Source organism: Rhinopithecus roxellana, chromosome 12, assembly GCF_007565055.1.
Source record: "Rhinopithecus roxellana isolate Shanxi Qingling chromosome 12, ASM756505v1, whole genome shotgun sequence".
Taxonomy (NCBI): domain Eukaryota; kingdom Metazoa; phylum Chordata; class Mammalia; order Primates; family Cercopithecidae; genus Rhinopithecus; species Rhinopithecus roxellana.
Window position 1 is genome coordinate 6,446,255 of NC_044560.1, and position 21,736 is coordinate 6,467,990.

The window sequence follows — 21,736 nt, forward strand, 5'->3', positions numbered from 1 at the left end:
AGGCTGAGGAAGGAGGATCGCTTGAGTCCAGGAGGCGGATGCTGCAGTGAGTCAAGATCATGCCACTGTGATCTCATCTCCCAAAAAAAAAAAAAAGAAAGAAAGAAAAAAAGAAATACAGTTACTAAACAGTTTTGGTTTTGGTTTTGTTTTGAGACAGTCTCACTCTGTCACTCAGGCTAGAGTGCAGTGGTGCAATCTTGGCTCACTGCAACCTCTGTCTCTTGGGTTCAAGCAATTCTCCTGCCTCAGCTCCCAAGTGGCTGGGATTACAGGGATGCGCCACCGGGCCTGGCTAATTTTTGTATTTTTAGTAGAGATGGGGTTTTGCCATGTTGGCCAGGCTCGTCTCGAACTCCTGACCTCAAGAAATCTGCCTGTCTCGACCTCCCAAAGTGCTGGGATTACAGGCGTGAGCCACCACGCCCACTCCAGTTACTAAACAATTTTATGCGTAACATTACTTAGACTCTATCCTAAGGAAATAATTGTAAATATGAGATGACATTTATCTGCTAGAATATACATCCCAGCCGGGCACAGTGGCTCACGCCTGTAATCCTAGCGGTTTGAGAGGCTGAGGTGGGCAGATCACGAGGTTAGGAGTTCAAGACCAACCTGGCCAACAACATGGTGAAACCCCATCTCTACTAAAAATACAAAAATTAGGGTGGGCGCAGTGGCTCACACCTGTAATCCCAGCACTTTGAGAGGCCGAGGTGGGTGGATCAACTGAGGTCCAGGAGTTCGAGATCAGCCTGACCAACAAGGTGAAACCCTCTCTCTACTAAAAATACAAAAATTAGCCGGGCATGGTAGCAGGTGCCTGCAGTCCCAGGTACTCAGGAGGCTGAGACAAGAGAATTGCTTGAACCCGGGAGGCGGAGGCTGCAGTGAGCCAAGATCACACCACTGCACTCCAGCAAGACTCTGTCTCAAAAAAAAAGAAAGAATGTAAACTCCATGAGAGCAGAGATCTTTTTCTATTTATTCATTATCATATCCTCAGTGCCTAGAATAATGACAATTACTTATTTACTGAATGAAAATAAAAAGATCCATAGTGTTACAACAGTAAAAAACAGAACACTTATGATACATTATGCATTCATTATAATGATGATGAAAATTTATGATTACATAAAAGTGCTTACACTCCTTTATTTAAAAAACATTAACTTAGTCGCCGGGAGCAGCTTATGCCTGTAATCCCAGCACTTTGGGAGGTCGAGGCAGGCGGATCACTTGAGGCCGGGAGTTGAAGACCAGCATGGCCAACATGGTGAAACCCTATCTCCACAAAAAAATACAAAAATTAGCCAGGCATGGTGTTGCACACCTGTAATCCCAGCTACTTGGGTGGCAAGATTCTGTCTCAAAAAAAAATGCCTAAGTCACTAACTTAGGCATTAAGAAGACTGGGTTCTAAGGCCAGCTCTGTCATTAATTTGACCTGTACCTCGGGTTAAAGGACAACCTGTTTGGGCTCCAGCACCCTCGTATGTATTATTTCCTCCTCATTTCCTGGCCTTGGCTGGTCTTAATGAGACTGGCTTTGGGTAGACATTACAGCGAGTACATGCCTAAGGTACCTCAGAAAGCAAAGACTAACACAAACAGCAGAGAAAAAGGGGATGCGACCTGGAGCAGATCAAATGCTGTATCCCACTGGACTATGAGATCCTCAGTGATCTGCTCTTCAAGCCACACTGACTCAGAATCATCCATTTTTAACTCTAGGACCTCAAAGCATACTTGAACCACTTTACAATAAACAGCAAGTAATTTAGGTCATCTGAGTCAACAGAACAATGCCATCCATGGTATACCAAAACATCAAGCCCTACTGTCAAAATGACCAGAAAATAAAGTACAGGTGAAGAGGAAGTGATTTCACCTGCTGGAAATGGAAAAAGTAGATCTGTGTGCCAGCCAACAACTATCACACAATGGAACAGGATGCTTACCTCTCTGCTGGAGGAAAAGAAGCTATTCTCAAGTCCTTAAAATAAAAATTATTATAATCTTACTCTATCTATTTTATGTCATCTGAGAGCAATCCATGAGGACAACGCTTCCTCTTTCAGAGAATCTTTCAGTTGAAAATCTCAAAGAATTCCCAAGCACCACTTGCCCTTCAACACGTACCTACACCTCACTTCTCTGCCCCACACTCACAAACTTTATCAGCATCCATAATTAAAGAACCATGAGGCCAGGCGCGGTAGCTCATGTCTGTAATCGCAGCACTCTGGGAGACCAAGGTAGAAGGATCACTTGAGCCCAGGGTTGAGACCAGCCTGGGCAACATAGTGAGATCTTGTCTCTACAAAAAAAAAAAAAAAAAAAAAAAAAAATTCTTGGCCAGGCATGGTGGCTCACGCCTGCAATCCCAGCACTTTGGTTTTGGGAGCCCAAGGCAGGCGGATCACAAGGTCAAGAGATTGAGACTATTCTGGCCAACATGGTGAAACCCCGTCTCTACTAAAAATACAAAAATTAGCTGGGCATAGTGGCACACACCTGTTGTCCCAGCTACTCAGGAGGCTGAGGGAGGAAAATCACTTGAACCCAGGAGGCGGAGGTTGCAGTGAGCCAAGATCGTGCTGCTGTACTCCAGAGCCCATCAACAGAGCAAGACTCCGTCTCAAAAAAAAAAAAAAAAAATTATTTTAATTAGCTGGGTGTGGTGGCACAGGCCTGTGTTCCCAGAGGCTGAGGTGGGAGGGCTGCTTAAGCCTGGGAAGTCAAGGCTGCAGTGAGCTATGACTGTCCCACTGCTCTCCAGCCTGGGCAACAGGGCAAGACCCTGTCTTAAAACAAATACATAATAACAAACCAAATAAAACTGCTCTGCCACTTCCTAGCTGAGTTACTCTGGGAAAGTTATTGAATCTCTCCGTGCCTCCATTTTCCCACAATAATAAAATGGGGGTAATGCCTGTTACATAGGATTGTGATAAAGATTAAATTCATCTAGAATGCCTGGGTAAATACTTAGCATAAAATAGATTTCCAAAAATGTAAGGCCAATTTCCACTGAGGCCTATTCCTTAGAAAGAAAACTGAAGACACACAGGAATTGTCATTCCATGTACTGATCTAATTACCAAACCATGAAACATCTTAATACAAAAGAGAAATCACAAGGAAGGAAGTGAAGTTGCTGCCTCATGGTTTTACTGACAAGCAGTTTTTAAATTGCAGGTTCACAGAGGGATTTGGGGTACCCATTAATCCCCTGAAATTATACCTGATTTTGAGACAGCGTGCTACTTCTATAAATGTCTTCACTGAATTTCCACTAGCTCCAACCCTATTTCTCTATTCTTCTTTACAGCAAACATCCTCAAAAAGGTGCTATACTTACTCTCTCAAATTCTGCTTTCATTCTCTCTTAAACCCACTCCAGTAAGAATGTTGAACCAAACCCTCCACTGAAACTAATCTTGCCAAGATCATCTCTCCACATTGCTAAATCCAATGATAAGTTCTCAGTCCTAAGCTAATTTTTAGCAGATTTTTGACACACTTCATCTGCCCCTCCTGCTTGAATACATTTTTCTCATCTGGCTTCCAGGATGCCATATAATGTAGTCTACGATTTCTTGGTTTTCCTCCTTTTTTGCTGATCTCTTCTCAGCTTTTGTTGCTGACTGTTGTCTCAGACTTGTTAACGTCCCTGGACTTTGTCCTTGACCCTTTTCTCTTCTCTCCCCTGTACTCCACTGGTAATCTCCTCTGGTTTCCCAGCTTTACTTTACTTACACTTGCCACATGCTCACAACTATGTATCTCCAACCCAAGTTTCTCACATGAATTCCAGACTCTCACACCATCTTAAAACTGTCTACTTGGCACCTCCACTTGAGTATCTAATACAGCGTTAACCTCAGTGTGTACCAACTAAGCTCAAGAGGCCAGGTGCGGTGGCTACGCCTGTGATCCCAGCACTTTGGGAGGCTGAGGTGGGCAGATCACTTGAGTTCAGGAATTCAAGACCAGCCTGGCCAACATGGTGAAACCCTGTCTCTACCAAAAATACAAAAATTAGCTGGGTATGGTGGCAGGCACTTGCAGTCTCAGCTACTCAGGAGGCTGAGGCAGGAGAATCACTTGAACCCGGGAGGCGGAGGTTGAAGTGAGCCAAGATTGCGCCACTGCACTCCAGCCTAGGCGACACAGTAAGACTCGATCTTCAAAAAACAAACAAACTAACAAACAACCTGCTCTAAACACAGCCTTCCCATGTCAGCTCCTGACACCCCCATCCTTTAAGCTGCGCAGTCCCAAACCTTGGATTCATCCTTGACTCCTTTCTTTCACCCCTACCCTACAGTGAAATTCATCAGAGACCAGGCATGGTGGCTCATACCTATAATCCCAACACTTGGGGAGGGCAAGACAAGATGATCACGTGAACCCAGTAGTTCAAGACCAGCCTGGGCAACATAGTGAGATCCCATTTCTACAGAAAAATTTTTTTTTTGAGGCGGAGTCTCGCTCTGTCGCCCAGGCTGGAGTGCAGTGGCCAGATCTCGGCTCACTGCAAACTCCGCCTCCCGGGTTCACGCCATTCTCCTGCCTCAGCCTCCCAAGTAGCTGGGACTACAGGCGCCCGCCACCTCGTCCGGCTAGTTTTTTGTATTTTTTTAGTAGAGACGGGGTTTCACTGTGTTAGCCAGGATGGTCTCGATCTCCTGACCTCGTGATCTGCCCGTCTCGGCCTCCCAAAGTGCTGGGATTACAGGCTTGAGCCACTGCGCCCGGCCAGAAAATTTTTAAAATTAGCTGAGCATGGTGGCACACGCCTATAGTCCTATCTACTTGGGAGGCTTAGGTAGAAGGATCACCTGAGCCAGGGAGGACAAGGCTGCAGTGAGCCGTGATCACACCACTGCACTCCAGCCTGGGCAACAGAGTGAGATCCTGACTAAAAAAATTAAAAAACTCATCAGAAAATACTGTCGCCCGATCTTCAAAATACATCCAGAAGTCATACACTTTTCACAAGTCTACTAGCAAATGGATGTAAGCACCATCATTTCTCACATGAATAATTAGCATGATAGCCTCCCACCTATCTCGTTATTTCTAGCCTGTTGTCCCAATCTACTGTCCACAAAGGAGTCTTCTGTCCTTTTACCATGCAAATAATGCACTATGGGAGGCCGAAGTGGGAGGACTGTTTGAACTTAGGAGTTTGAGAAAAGCATGGGCAACCCAGAGAGAGCTGTCTCTACAAAGCAGAAATCAAATTTTTTTAAAAAAGAAAGAAGACAAAATGCAAATCACACCATGTCACTTCTTTGCTCAAAACCATCCAGTGCCTTCCCCATTTCAATTTTAGCCAAAGTCCTTAAAAGGGCCCCAAGGAACACCTTTACGTGCCCCCACCCCTTACCGGTGCACACCTACCTCAGAAGTCAAAACAGACAACGTAAACTCTGAATGGAAGGTCCTCAGAAAGATCCGTCCAAGTCCTAACCCCCGGTTCCTGGGGACTGCCACCGAAGATTGCCAGGAGCCACCAGAAGCAAGGAGGAAGTACGGGATGGGCTGTCCCTAAGAGCCTCCAGAAGGAACTAACGCTGCCAACCAACATCTTGATTTCAGACTTCTGACCTCCACAACTGTGGCACAATAAATGTCTGTTGTGTTAAGCCACCAAGCATGTGCTTGTAATGGCAGCCTCAGGAAACTGACACACCACTCTAGCCCCTGCTCATTCTGCTCCCACCACGCTGTCTTCCTTGTGTCCACTTTAGGACACTTCCACTGACTATTCTCCTCTGTCTGGGAAGCTCACGCTGCAGAACTCTGCAGGGCTAACTCCCATACATTTTAGCCTTTTGCTCAAACATCATCCTCTCTATGAGGCCTATCCTGATTCCCCTATTTAAATTGCAACAACCACCATCTTCCCATTTCTTTCCAACTCCCTTACAGTATCTATTTTTTTCCACAGCATTTATCATATTCTAATATACTACATAACATTCTTGTTTATTACCCACTGGATTCCACTAGAATATAAGCTCCACAGAGGCAGGGTTTTTAGGTTTGTTTGGGTTTTTTTTTTCTCTCTCTCTTTTGTTCACTGGTGTATCCTAAACATCTATAAACTATGCCTGGCAGATGGTAGCTATTCAATAAATACGTGCTGATTAAATCTGTTGAACAAACATGTATATGTATATGTCTTTTTCTGGAAACAGAATCCACAGTTTTTATCAGATTAATAAAGTGATCTGCTACCCAAAAAAGGTTTCCAAATCTTTGTTCTCAAGCTTTAAGTGGTTAAGGAAAAGGGAATTCTATCCTAAAAGACCCCAACTCTAAAAAAAGCAAACAAAACCCCAAAAATACTCATACTATGACTTCGTATCTTACAAATGGCAGATACAAGTTTAAATTTCATACTCCCAAAACCTAATTTTGCTAAAGAAAAAAAGACAGGCCACTACAATTTAATGGCTTGAGAAGTACCCTCACCCACTTTTCACAGAACCTTGTACACTAAAAGGTGTACTCAGGATGAGCTTATGTCTCTACCAACTTAAGGAACAAAGGGTGGCCATCAGTGTGAAGCATTCACATGAGTCAAAGTTCCATACAGCTCAAGAACATGATCCAATGCTCCACCTAGGTAAAATCTTATCCAAAGTAGGGGAGCAGAACCAAAGTCAGTCATAACCTGTCTAGCATCTATCCTTACTATGGAATAAACAGATGTTTACTCAAAATACAACACTGTTTTTAAGACCTTGAGAAACCATAGAAGAGATGTCATTTACACACGCCTTCAGCATGAACCATAAAGCGTAACAATGAAAGGCAGTCAAGCATAGGAAAACCTGTTAATGGATTCTGATAACAGCAGAAAGGCACCCACTACATTCCTTATTATTCCTGCAACATAGTTCACAGTTACTACTAAACAGGTCTAGGCTAACACAATCACACCAAACACCAGAATTCAACATATTACTTATTCAAGCATACATTCTTCAGACATATCTTTTATACTAAATCAATGACCATTACAGAGGAAAACATGCACATCTGCTGTCATGCAATCTTTCTTGTTTCATCAGCAAGTGGATTCACAATGCAACCAAGTCCTAGTCCTTCCCTTTTCTGGTTCCGTTCTCCAACAGAAGAATTTCAAGGATACAGAATCTATGAAATACTTTGAAGAGAAAGGCATTTTAAACTCTAATTAACTCATAGTTTGCCTTGAGCTGCATTTTTTTGAGACGAAGTCTCGCTCTTGTCCCCCAGGCCGGAGTGCGATGGCACAATCTTGGCTCACTGCAACCTCCGCCTCCCCAGTTCAAGCGATTCTACTACCTCAGCCTCCTGAGTAGCTGAGACTACAGGTGCCTGCCACCACACCCAGCTAATGTTTGTATTTTTAGTAGAGACGGGGTTTCACCATGTTGGCCAGGCTGGTCTCAAATTCCTGACCTCAAATGATCTGCCCACCTTGGCCTCCCAAAGTGCTGGGATCACAGGCGTGAGCCACCGCGCTCAGCCTGCCTTAAGCTGTTTTTTTAAATACTGGTGAAACTTTCACATCTTACAACACATCATTTTATCAAATCCCAAACCCAACCACTCTTCATCACCTCTACCACTACCACACTAACTCAGGCCCACAGCATATCCCTTGCAGAGTCTGGCCACACTCCTCATCAGTCTGCCTGCTTCCACTCTGACTGGCAGCAGTCTGACTTTGTTTTCAACTTGAGAGCAGTTACTGTTTATTTAAACTGATCAGACTAGAAAAGCAATCGTGGTAGACACCTCAGTTCATTCTTCTAAGAAGCCTGTTGGTCTGGCCCTCCCTGTTGCCAGCATCTCCCTCCACCTTCTACAAAATGAGTGGTTTATCTTCATTCTACCTTGTGGAGAAAATGATCTGAAGGGCCACAGAGAGTTATTTGCTTTTTTTTTTTTTTTGAGACAGAGTCTCCCTCTGTCACCCAGGCTGGAGTGCAGTGGCCGGATCTCAGCTCACTGCAAGCTCCGCCTCCCGGGTTTACGCCATTCTCCTGCCTCAGCCTCCCGAGTAGCTGGGACTACAGGCGCCCGCCACCTTGCCCAGCTAGTTTTTTGTATTTTTTAGTAGAGACGGGGCTTCACCGGGTTAGCCAGGATGGTCTCGATCTCCTGATCTCGTGATCCGCCCATCTTGGCCTCCCAAAGTGCTGGGATTACAGGCTTGAGCCACCGCGCCCGGCCCGTTATTTGCTTTTTTAAAGTGTTTTCCAACAGTATAGATCTCATGAATCAGATCCTCCATGCAGATGATGTCATATTTACCAAGAGATAGAGCAATCACAGCATTATCTGTCAAAGCAATTTGCTTACTGATTTTGCCATAACCACGCTTGCAGATTATTTCATTTACTGACTTCAGATTTGGGTTCCCTCATGTAATATATGGCTCTACAATCCTCAGCATGTTAACTGAAGCCTTGTTGAGCTTCACAGATATTCCATTGAAGATCTGACAAAGGCAAAGAAGCTGCAACAGCTTTCGGACCTCTGGGCTCACACCACTGATACCTCTGATCCTGATGACAACGGCCAATTTGGGTTCTGTAGGTACATAGAAGTTGCCAGCTTTTCTTGCCATCCTTGCCATTCGAATTTCAGTTCTGTACATCTGCCCATATTCCTTGTGATAGTGCTTTGCTTTTTCATAGATAAGCTTCCTCCCTGCCTTTCAAAGCATGTTTTGGGCGAACTTCTTTCTTAGGCGCTTGATCTTCAGTTCTGTGAAATTCCTTTGCTTTTTCTTAAGGGTTTCTGGCACAGCGGGAACCTTCTTCTCTTCAACACCCTCCACGGTTTCAACTGGTAAAGAGCACAGTCTAACTTTCACTCAGCAGCCAAAGTGATCTTTGTAAGACAGAGATCAGATTCTGTCACACATACCCTGATGAATACCTTCCAGTGGCATTATACTTGGAATGAAAGCCAGAGTCTTAGCATGGTCCACAGCGAACTTTATGACCTGGCTCCTGCCCCTCTTTCCTGGTATCACCTCCTACTGTTCTCCCAGAGTTTTTCCACTGTTCCTTGGCCAAACCAACAGGCTTCCACCTCGGAGCTTTTGCATTTGATGTTACCTCTGCCTGGAAAGCTCTATTCCTATACCTCTGCATGGTTCCTTAGCCTGTTCAAGGCCTTGTTCAAATGTCACCTCTTCAGAGAAGCCATCCCTGAATAACCTACTTAAAATGGTACCATCCATACACCCTGTGTCTCTCTGAGTATCACGGTTGCCTCATTTTATAATTTGTTTAATCTGAGTCAGAACTGAAGCATTTATTTCCCTGTAAAATGAAATCTGGGCAGAACAAATGCTATTTTACAGGCCACTCATTTTGAAGTTAAACACAATATATACAAACAAACATACACACCTTTAAAAAAAGAAAAAAAAAATGTGCTTTGGCCAGGCGCAGTGGCTCACGCCTGTAATCCCAGCACTCTGGGAGGCCGAGGCGGGTGGATCACCTGAAGTCAGGAGTTCCAGACCATCCTGGCTAACACGGTGAAACCTCGTCTCTACTAAAAATACAAAAATTAGCCAGGCATGGTGGTGGGTGCCTGTAATCCCAGCTACTCGGAAGGCTGAGGCAGGAGAATGGCTTGAATACTGGAGGCAGAGATTGCAGTGAGCCGAGATCATGCCACTGCATTCCATCCTGGGCAACAGAGGAAGACTCTGCTTCAAAAAACAAAACAAAACCAAAAAACTGTGCTTTGGTGTATGGTTTTCCTTTATCGTTCTTAATTTAAAAGTACTACCAGCCTGGACAACAAAGGAAAACCCCGTCTCTACAAAAAATACAAAAATTAGCCCAGCATGGTGGCACACACCTATAGTCCCAGCTACTTCGGAGGCTGGGGTGGAAGGATGGCTTGAGCCCAGGAGGACAAGTTTACAGTGAGCCGTGATGGTGCCACTGCACTCCAGCCTGGGTGATAGAGTAAGAACCTGTCTCAAAAAAATAAAAGCATTAAGAAGAAGTGCTATATGTACAAGAAGTTTATGATTGTAGTACTAGATAGAGTAGAAAAAAGAATAATGGAAATACGTCAACTGCCCAATAATGGGAAAATACTTAAGGAATATATATGTGAAAAAAACATAATACAACCATGTTAATATAAGTTATCAGAGCAAAACGTTATCATAATGTATTAATTTTTAATATATGTTAATAATGAGTACATAGAAGCAGAAAGGTGTTTATTAAGGAGATTTTTTGGTTTTTTTTTTTTTTTTGAGATGGAGTCTTCCTCTTGTTGACCAGGCTGGAGTGCAGTGGTGTGATCTCGGCTCACTGCAACCTCCACCTCCCGGGTTCAAGCGATTCTCCTGCCTCAGCCTCCTGAGTAGCTGGGATTACAGATGCGCACCACCACACCTGGCTAATTTCTGTATTTTTAGTACAGACAGGATTTCACCATGTTGGCCAGACTGGTTTCGATCTCCTGACCTCATGATCTGCCTGCCCTGGCCTCCCAAAGTGCTGGGATTACAGGCATGAGCCACTGTGCCCAACCAGTGTTTTTTTTTTTAAGCTGTAATGATAGTGATAAAGAAGTCCAACCTTTATATTGCACAAATATTTACCAACCATGTAGCATGTATGTGCCTGATCAGCCCTGACAAATGAGGATTCAACAGCAAAAAAGAACTGTCCCTGTGCTTTCAGAGCTCACAGGGTAGCAAACCCGCTGACAAGTACATGTGCAATTACAATGAGGCACAATAAGAGATGGCTCGGGGGAGTACAGGTGCCAGGGAGAACACCCTGGGCACAGCCCTAACTGAGGAAGGCTTTCCAAATGAAATGATCCCTAAACTGAGACCTGAAAAATAAACAGGAGCTAAGAAGCAAAAGGAGGGGAAGATAAACAGGTATGAATCAGTGGGTGCTTGGGGTGAGAGGCAAGAGAAGACATGAAACAGAATATGTGAACTATTATTTTTTAAAAACCTAAAATAACTTCTATATTTGACGGCAGTATTTTTGGTAAAATTTATCTTATATAAAATATGATACTAGGTTGGGCACAGTGGGGCACAGTGATACTAGGTTGGGCACACCTGTAATCCCAGCATTTGGGGAAGCCAATGCGGGAGGGCTGCTTGATCCCAGGAGTTCAAGACCAGCCTGGGCAACATAGCAAGACCTCCTCTCTACCAAAAAAAAAAAAAATATATATATATATATACACACACACACACACACATATATATACACACACACATATATAAACATATACATATATATGAGATATTAAATGAAAGCCAACAGTGATACTTTACCAACCACTCTGGCTTCTCAAAGCTTATCTGTCCTGTGGCTACTACCTCTCTTTCCTTCAGCCTAACCTACTATCTGACCAAAAACGAGCAGTGGCAGGAAGCAATTTTAACACATCACACAGGTGCACACATAACTCTTTATCAAAACTGACCAACACAGTTCCTATCCCCACATTACAAATTTGGGGCCAAAATTACTCAGACAGACGTGTACCCCCCAGTCTCTCTGGCTGACGTGCTACCTTATTACCTCGCCCCAATTCCCTTCAGATGCCAACAGATACTCCGTGCCTAGTATTCCAAGCCTGTCTTCCTTGGTCTACCTAACTTATCTGGCACCACTCCTCCCCACAAATTCTGTACTTCAATCAGGTTCTCTTTACTGAACGCTGCGCATACCATATGCATTCCTGCCTCAGGCCGACCCCTGCCTGGACTGTCCTAACCTGCTCTCCCAGTCTGCTATTCAAACAGCACCCATTCTTCAATGGCCCACTCCGCTTTTTAATGGATCTTTGGTTAACTTCTTTAATCCACACCAATCTCTAACCTGAAACTGAACTATATTTGTTATGCTAAACAGTAAGTACTTGGTTAAATTCCGCTTTTGTTCTAGAAATCTCTAAATGTTGTATTCTTGTAAGGCTTCCCTCCTAAATTCTGCTGCCAAAGATAGTAACTTTTATTTCTTTCGTATCCCACTAACAGCAACATTAAACTTAGAAAACACACCTCCCCCACCTGTTGGCTAGCTGACAGATCCTGGGTGGAGGAAAGATGAGCCAGAGAGCATTCAGTGCCAGCTGCTTTTCTCTGGAACTGTAGGTTCAAACACCAAGATTAGGACTAGACTTATGTGCTCCTTTGGGACAGGAAATGGCATATACACTAATAATGCGAGATAGTTAAAGGACACCCCCCCAAAAAAATTAAACATGAGGAAAAACATGTGTTCCTAATGTAGGCAAACCCCACCATATTACAAGTCTTGCCAGTACCTTCTATACTATGTAGCTGATAATACAAATAAGTAATAAAACGAATCTATTTGATAAATGAAGAGATTGAATACCAGCAAGAGAAACATGAAGGTAATAGGTATAACCAACAGCCTAGAGTTTAACTAATAAAGCTCCAAGGTAGTCCCTGTGTCAGTTTAAAAGATGCTAATGAATTATTTTTACATTTTTTCAAATCCAGAAATAAACTAAGCCATTCTCTAGGAAGAAAAAAGGTCAGGCTTTACTTACAGAGTCTTGCTCTTTATCCAGGCTGCAGTGCAGTGGCACGATCTCGGCTCACTGCAATTTCTACCTCCCAGGTTCAAGCAATTCTCGTACCTCAGCCTCCCGAGTAGCTGGGATTATAGGCAAGCGCCACCACGCCCAGCTATTTTTTTTGTATTTTTAGTAGAGATGGGGTTTGGCCATGTTGGCCAGGCTGGTCTCAAACTTCTGACCTCAAGCGATCCACCTACCTCGGCCTCCCAAAATGCTGGGATTATAGGCGTGAGCCACCGCACCCAGCCCAGGCTTTACTTCTTTAGGGAGACATGGTGGCAGGGGTTTCAGAATGAACTGAAAAACCAAATACTGTGTCCCTTTCATTTGGCAAGAACTCCTTTTCCAAAGAAGGGACTTAGAAAAGATGAAATTATTTATATAACATCTGAGAGAACATTCTTAAAAAGACAACATACAGAAAGGTACTTTGGATCCAGGAGAATACAACCTCTTCCAAGAAGAGATTTACTCTCTACTCCCTAGGAACTATTAATAACATGGAAAATCCCACTCAAGTTACACGAGGTCACACATCCACAATAAAGGCAGCTGCCTGAAGGTGGTCTGCCAAGATAAACACCAACTTGTTAACTCCCTAAGCGCTATGCAGATGCCCAAGGTATATGCACACTTAATGACTCTGTAGGTTGCTGAAGCATCATGTTTCTACTATTACCACAGTGCTTTCAGTCTATATTTTAGTGGGTTTTTTTTTTCATATCTGTTCTCCACTTTTCATTATGACTTCCAGGAGGGTAGGGGCACATCTTACTCATTTTTATATCCCCAATGCCTAGCATTGTATCTTCCAAGAGACACTAAAAAAATAAAATACTGCCAAATGAATGGGCAAGCTCAAAATGTCACTCAGATAATCCCTTATTAACAGCTAACTGCCCAGAGAAAGGGAGATTTGGATGACAGCAGCTTCCTAGAAAACATGGCCTGAAATTACAGATCATTTTTATAACAAGTTACATTTCACTTACTAAGCAACTGGTCTATCCTTTCAGAATAAATTTTACTGTTCATGATCAGTGTAAGTATATGGGAAGCATGATTATTCTGAAATCTCTTCTTTTCAAACTAAACACAGCTCCCAGGCACCCATAGGAATCACAGGAGAAGAAGAGGGAGAGGCAGTAGACGTTAGTTTCAAACCTGTAACTCTCTAAGAGTCAAACAAAAGTAGAAAATACTAAGAATAGAAGGGGCCGGGCGCGGTGGCTCAAGCCTGTAATCCCAGCACTTTGGGAGGCGCGACGGGCGGATCCGAGGGAGATCGGATCACACGAAACCCGTCTTACTAAAAAATAAAAAATCTACCGGGCGAGGGGCGGGGCCGAGTCCAGCACCGGAGCTGGGCAGGAGAAGGCTAAACCCGGCGAGCTGCAGTGAGCTGAGTCGCATGCACTCATGGCGACCGGAGATCGTTAAAAAAAAAAAAAAAAAAAAGAAAACTAAGTAGAAAATTGGCTGGGCAAAGAAATCCAGCACTTTGGGAGGCGAGAGGGGATCAGAGGTCAGGAGACGAGACCATGTACACGTGTGAAATCCCGTCTTACAAAAAATACAAAACTAGGGCGAGGTGGTGGGAGGTAGGTAGGATGAGGCAGGAATGGCGGGAACCCGGGAGGCGGAGTTTGCAGTGAGCCGAGATCGCGCCACTGCACTCCAGCCTGGGCGACAGAGAGAGACTCCGTCTCAAAAAAAAAAAAAAGAGTGCCTCCTTCACTTAATGAAGCCAAAGTTATAAATTCTCATAACCCATTAAGTTTATAACTGAAAGAGTATCAAGCACATAGCTTTATCTATGTACATAAAAACAAACATAAGTTCAGTAATTCATACCAGAAACCAGGTAATCACAAGTCCAACAGTTTACGTTATCTCTGAAATACACTATGTAGTTGGCTAATTTCACAGTAATCAATTCTTAACGGGATCCTCTTATAATAGCCACTCAAAGAGAAAATTTCAAATACTGACCTCTAATTCAATGTAATACAAACAAGAAGTCTTCTGTCCAGAATTATACCAAATGGCCACAATTCCTTTCTCAGAAACACCATAAACAGGCTGAAGCTCTCCACAAATCTTCTCTGTAAGTGGATCCCACGGTGGTTGTGACACGGTGCTGAGTGCACATACAGTTACTCCTAGACAATCACCTCCTAAAAGAAGACAGATGACTATCACTGTGTCTAAACGAAACAACTTCAAAAATGCAGCTCTGACAACTAGTGTCATTAGCGTTTTCCAAACGAAACAGGTGTCACAGATGAGCTCAAAATAGGTCAAACTCCTCTCTCCTTGGTGCTTTAGCAACATTCAACTCCCTAACACCTGACCCAGATGCTGGATTCTTTTTAATGGTGTCTTATATCGGGTATGTGTCTCAATATTAGGAAGGTTTAATGAAGCTGCAAGGATGGGAGGATGGTGGAACATAAAGAAGCAGGGAGGCCGGGTACAGTGGCTCACGCTTGTAATCCCAGCACTTTGGGAGGCCGAGGTGGGTAGATCACTTGAGGTCAGGAGTTTGAGACCAGCCTGGCCAACATGGTGAAACCCCATTTCTACTACAAATACAAAAATTAGCTGGGCATGGTGGCAGGCGCCTGTAATCTCAGCTACTTGAGAGGCTGAGGCAGGAGAATCGCTAGAACCCGGGAGGCAGAGGTTGCAGTGAGCTGAGATCGCGCCACGGCACTCTAGCCTGGGAGACAGAATGAGACTCCGTCTCAAAAAAAAGAAAAAAGAAAAGAAAGAAGGATCTATTTTGATACTGGGAGTCTAAACTGAATGATTCTGGAGAAATTCACAGATAGGGCTGAGGCTCACCTTCATGACAGCTATATCAAAGGCCTAAATTTCCAAGGCTCAGAAATCACTACCGTAAGCATATCAACAGCATGTGATACTCTCTAAGCATTTTGCAACCTTAACATTTCCATCCTTTATAGGACTTTGATATCCTCAAAAGATGTCTTGGATTTCAAAGCCAGTCCCACATCAACAAGGCTGGCAATCAGCATCCCAGAAAACTGCAAGGAGGTTAAGACCCAAGCAAAATGAACTTGGGGATGCAAGCAATTTGTCAGCACTTATATTCTCCTAAGAAGTGGTAAAAATATGGCCACTTCCTACAGGAAGAAACTAATGCCAAATAACCAAACCAAAAGTGAGAAAACCTAAATTATATTAACGTCTCATGGGAAGAGGCACTTAACCAGGTAACTCTGAGTCAGGACAGTTCAGCGGGGAGAAAGAAAGGACCCATATTAACTGTTCTAATTACAAGTTACTCTTTGACTCTTTGGAGCTTATTTCCTTAATGATTAGACTGGAAATAAACTATCTGAGGGCAGGTGCGATGACACCTGTCATCCCAGCACTTTGGTAGGCCAAGGAGGGAGGATCACGAGGTCAGGATATCAAGACCGTCCTGGCTAACACACAGTGAAACTCCATCTCTACTAAATACAAAAAAAAAATAGCCAGCCTGGCGGCGGGCACCTTTAGTCCCAGCTACTCGGGAAGCTGAGGCAGGAGAATGGCATGAACTCGGAAGGCAGAGCTTGTAGTGACCCGAGATCATGCCACTGCACTCCAGCCTGGGCAACAGAGTGAGACTTCGTATGAAAAAAAAAAAAAGGCCTCTGAAATCATTTCAGGAACTTAGAGCTAATTCTGGCTCTCTCTACATCTTTATATTAAAGGGTCCTGGACCTGTGATTGTTGAGGTAGCAGGGAAAACTGCTACCTGTTCCCATTCCTAATAGAAACTATCTTGTGATAACATTCCCATTGTATTTTTCCACAAACAATAGACTTACAAATTTCTGGGACTGAAAAATTGCTGAATTTGTTAAAAGAGAAGAAATAGGTGGCCCAGCAAGATGGCTCATGCCTGTAATCCCTGCACTTTGGGAGGCCAAGGTGGGTGGATTGCACAAGCCCAAAAATTCGAAACCAGCCTGGGCAACATGGCAAAACCCCATCTTTACAAAACAAAACAAAACAAAACAAAAAAGCTGGCCAGGTGTGGTGACATGCACTTTTAGTCCCAGCTACTGCCAGAAGGTAGGGAGGGAGGGGTGGCTGAGGTGAGGACGGCTGTCACCCAGGTTGGAGGGCAGTGGCGCCATTATGTCACACTGCAGCCTCAACTTCCCAGGCTCAGGTGATCATCCCATCGCAGCCTCCCAAGTAGCTGGAACCACAGGAATGCACCATCACACCCAGCTAATATTTCTTATTATTTCTGTAAAGACAGGGTCTCCCTATGTTACCCAGGTTGTCTTCCCCCCCACCCCCGCCCCGAGATGGAGTCTTGCTCTGTCGCTCAGGCTGGAGTGCAGTGGTGCAATCTTGGCTCACTGAAACCTCCGACTCCTGGGTTCAGGTGATTCTCCTGTCTCAGCCTCTCAAGTAGCTGGGATTACAGGTGCCCGCCACCATGCCAGGGTAATTTTTCTGTTTTTAGTAGAGACAGGGTTTCACCGTGTTGGCTAGGCTGGTCTCGAACTCCTGGCTTTGTGACCCACCTGCCTCGGCCTCCCAAAGTGCTGGGATTACAGGTGTGAGCCACCGCCCCCGGCCCCCTTTTTTTTTCTTTTTTTAAAGAGACAAAGTTTTCTATGTTGCCCAGGCTGGCCTCAAACTCCTAGGCCAAAGCAACCCTCCGGCCTCCACCTTCCAAGTAGCTGGAACTATAGATACATGCCACATGCCCAGCATGCACTTTTATATTTTCAAGGGATTTCTGTATCTATTTGTTCACTTCAGTTTATGTACTACTGCCCCTACGTGACAGCTAAGGAAGTAGGGCACATAATCATACTTCAAGCCCATAGTTCAGGTGGAAGTGGACTCTAAGTCTTCTCATGCCAACCAGGAGTCATGGCTTATTTTTCTTATGCACAGAGGCTATCACAGTTCAGGACATTTTAGTGAAGTCAGAAGAAATAGGAATTACGCAGCCTGGTGTGGTGGCTCACGCCTGTAACCCCAGCCTTTTGGGAGGCCGAGGTGGGCAGACCATCTGAGGTTGGGAGTTCGAGACCAGCCTGACCAACATGGAGAAACTCCGTCTCTACCAAAAATACAAAATTAGCTGGGCATGGTGGCACATGCCTGTAATCCCAACTACTTGGGAGGCTGAGGCAGGAGAATCGCTTGAACCTAGGAGGCAGAGGTTGCGGTGAGCCAAGATCACACCATTGCACTCCAGCCTAGGCAACAAGAGCGAAACCCCGTCTAAAAATAAAAATTAAAAAAAAAACCCAGGAATTATGTAGCACATATAATGTATGTTTTAAATACTTGGAGAGCTCTCTCCAATGTAATAAACATATTTCTTAGCAAAATATTGTTGCTAGAGATATAAATAGTTTTTCCCCCATAGGCCACCCAGATCTCAGATCTCATCTTGATTCAAATGGGCACTACACAAGAATACATGGGTTGTTTAATTTATATTCATTTTATTATTTTTCAGGACAGTGCCTCTAAGCTAGGAAATAGCCTTCAAGTGGAAGTGGAAACATCCACAGGCGAAGTTAAATGCTATATTCAAGCCACTCAATGTTCACAGTCTCATTCTAAGTAATCAGGCCACTGACCCAGTGTCAGTCAGCATCATCTTCAATCTCCCTATGAAGACCTGAAGGAAAAGAAAATCTAATTAAAAGCCCAAGAAAAAATCCACTTTAATCAAAACTACAACTAAAAGGCCAAGGGACTTTAAGGTAGGAAAAAAACTTAAGACATGAAAAAATTAGGAATTAAAAAAAAGGATGTCAAGAGGGAAAAAGAGGAGATACTGCAATTTTTTTTTTTTTTTTGAATAGTCAAATACAGTCGTGAGAAGAGGGAAAGAGTAGAATAAGGAGTTTGATTTGTAACCATCAATTAAGATAAACCACTAACTTCAGTCTGATACTGTCATTTAAATGACTAAAAGCAAGCCAATTAAAAATGACTTTCCAGGCCGGGCGCGGTGGCTCAAGCCTGTAATCCCAGCACTTTGGGAGGCCGAGACAGGCGGATCACGAGGTCAGGAGATCAAGACCATCCTGGCTAACATGGTGAAACCCCGTCTCTACTAAAAATACAAAAAACTAGCCGGGCGACCTGGCCGGCGCCTGTAGTCCCAGCTACTCAGGAGGCTGAGGCAGGAGAATGGCGTGAACCCAGGAGGCGGAGCTTGCAGTGAGCTGAGATCCGGCCACTGCACTCCAGCCTGGGCGACAGAGCGAGACTCCGTCTCAAAAAAAAAAAAGATGACTTTCCAAACAGAAAAGGCATAAAACTATAGAAAAATAATGAAATACGAAGAGTTAAAATACAGAGAACCACAATTTTAGGAATATTTTACTACAAAGAACAGGAAACTGCATGTTTACATATATACAAAAGCAAAAGGAAGGAAACAATACATTTAGCTCTATCAAAATCAACAGAAAACCATCTACTATGAACCTCTGTTGACATCTTCTCCCAAGTGAAACAATACAGATGAGGTTCACAGACTTAGGCAGTGATAAGACCTACTAGTCTGTAATTATCTCTGGGCAACAGACAAGGGCTGTCAGAGGACCCAATAGATGGAAGCCAATGCTAGAAGGCAGAACTAGTTTCCTAAAAAAAAAAAAAAAAAAAATCAGTCAAGGCCAGGAACAGTGGCTCATGCTGTAATCCTAGCACTTTGGGAGCCTCAGGCAGGAGGATCACTTGAGGCCAGGAGTTCAAGACCAGCCTGGGCAATACAGGGAGACGCTAGAAAAAAATTAAAAGTTGTTTTAACTGAAAACAAATCAGTCAAGCAAATTACTGGTATGCTTTAAAAATAACTGGGTGACAGGAGAATTACTTGAAGCTGGGAGGTGAAGGTTGCAGTGAGCTAAGATCGCATCACTGCACTCCAGCCTGGGTGACAGAGTAAGACTCCATCTAAAAAAAAAAAATCAGTATGAATCACAAAAGAAAAATACATGCCAGATCATTATTGTTCTTAAAGTGAAGCAATTTAGTCATCTTACCGTAAACACACACATGCTTTATAGTAGACATATTAAGAAATCTCTGGAATAAAAAATGACCCAGATTAACTAGAAAGCAGTTAAATCACCCACCTAAAAAACTGACTTACTACATTTAAAGCACTTACCATATTTTAAAATCTTTTGACTTTAAAGCCTTTTTCATTTCAGATTTTATATTTAAAACATTTTCCAAAATGTCAGACTTTATATCACCTCCTGCAGTTGGAAATCAGTTTCAACTACAAGTTATTTAAAAGAAATCACTCCCCATCCAGTACCAAAGCACTGAGATTCCAAAGCAGTTGTCACATTAACTCCATTTCAGAATCCAGGTACCTGACTGCAGTCTCTAGTAAGAGGAGCCTCTAACTGGAAAAATAACAGGAAAAGTTGCACTTTCTCATTTCAAATTTGGGGCCTACATGCTGAATGAAGGAAGAGAGAACTTCAAGTTCAGCCTAACAGGCATTTACTACAAATAATAAGACAATGGTTGGCACTCAATTTTAAAATAAATGACTAGGCCGGGTGCAGTGGCTCATTCCTGTAATCCTGACACTTTGGAAGGCCAAGGTGGGAGGATCACTTGAGGCCAGGAGTTTGAAACCAACCTGGGAAACATAGCAAGACCCCACTTCTATAAAAAATTTAAAAATTAGGCTGGGTGCAGTGGCTCACGCCTGTAATCCTAGCACTTTGGGAGGCTAAGGCAGGTGGATCACCTGAGGTCAGGAGTTAGAGACAAGCCTGGCCAAAAGGGCGAAACCCAGTCTCTACTAAAAACAGAAAAAAATTAGCCAAGCATGGTGGCGAGTGTCTGTAATCCCAGCTACCCAGGAGACTGAGGCAAGAGAACTGCTTGAACCCAGCTGGGGCACAGAGATTGCAGTGAGCCAAGATCCTGCCACTGCACAACAGCCTAAGTGACAGAGCAAGACTCTGTCTCAAAAAAAAAAAAAAAATTACCCAGGCTTTCTGCTGTAGGCCTGGGTGGTTGCTGTAAAAATGGGCAAGTTCATGAAAGTGGTGCTGTTCTGGCCAAACGCTATGCCACATGCTACTCAGGAAGCAAAGATATCATCATGAAGAACATTGATGATGGCGCCTCAGATCGCCCTCACAGCCATGCTCTGGTGGCTGGATTTGACCACTATCCCCGCAAACTGACAGCTGTTGTGGGCAAGAAGATGAAGAAGAGTCAAAGATCAAGTCTTTTTTGTTGTTGTTGTTGTTGTTTTTGAGATGGAGTCTTGCTCTGTCGCCCAGGCTAGAGTGCAGTGGCACAATCTTGGCTGAAACCTCCACCTCCCGGGTTCAAGCGATTCTCCTGTCTCAGCCTCCTGAGTAACTGGGATTACAGACGTGCATCACCACACCCAGCTAATTTTTGTATTTTTAGTAGAGATGGGGTTTCACCATGTTAGACAGGCTGGTCTCGAACTCTCAATCTCAGGTAATCCACCCGCCTCGGCCTCCAAAAGTGCTAGGATTACAGGCGTGAGCCACTGCACCCAGCCTTTTTGTTTTTGTTTTTGTTCTGAGACGGAGTTTAGCTCATTACCCAGGCTGGAGTCCAATGGCAGACCTCGGCTCACTGCAACCTATGCCTCCCGGGTTCAAGTGATTCTCCTGCCTCAGCCTCTTGAGTAGCTGGGAATACAGGCGCATGCCACTACGCCCTGTTAATTTCTGTCTTTTTAGTAGAGACGGGGTTTCATCATGTTGGCCAGGCTGGTCTCGAACTCCTGACCTCAGGTGATCCACCAGCCTTGGCCTCCCAAAGTGCTGGGATTACATGCGTGAGCCCACCACACCCAGCCAAAGATCAAGTCTTCTGTGAAAGTTTGTAACTACAATCATCTCATGCCCACAAGGTGCTCTGTGGATATTCACTTGCAGAAAACTCTCATCAACAAGGGTATCTTCAGAGACGCTGCCCTTAAATGCAAGGCTAACGAGAGGCCAGGGTCAAGTTCAAAGAGAGGTACAAGACAGTAAAGAACAAGTAGTTCTTCCAGAAGCTGTGGTTTTAAAATGTTTCATTTAGG

At 44.0% G+C, this 21,736-nt stretch overlaps 1 pseudogene; it reads right to left on the reverse strand.

Annotated features, from left to right (window-relative positions):
• Positions 1-7,810: 7,810 nt before the first annotated feature.
• On the reverse strand, positions 7,811-13,671 carry LOC104663074 (annotated as a pseudogene).
• Positions 13,672-21,736: the final 8,065 nt, after the last annotated feature.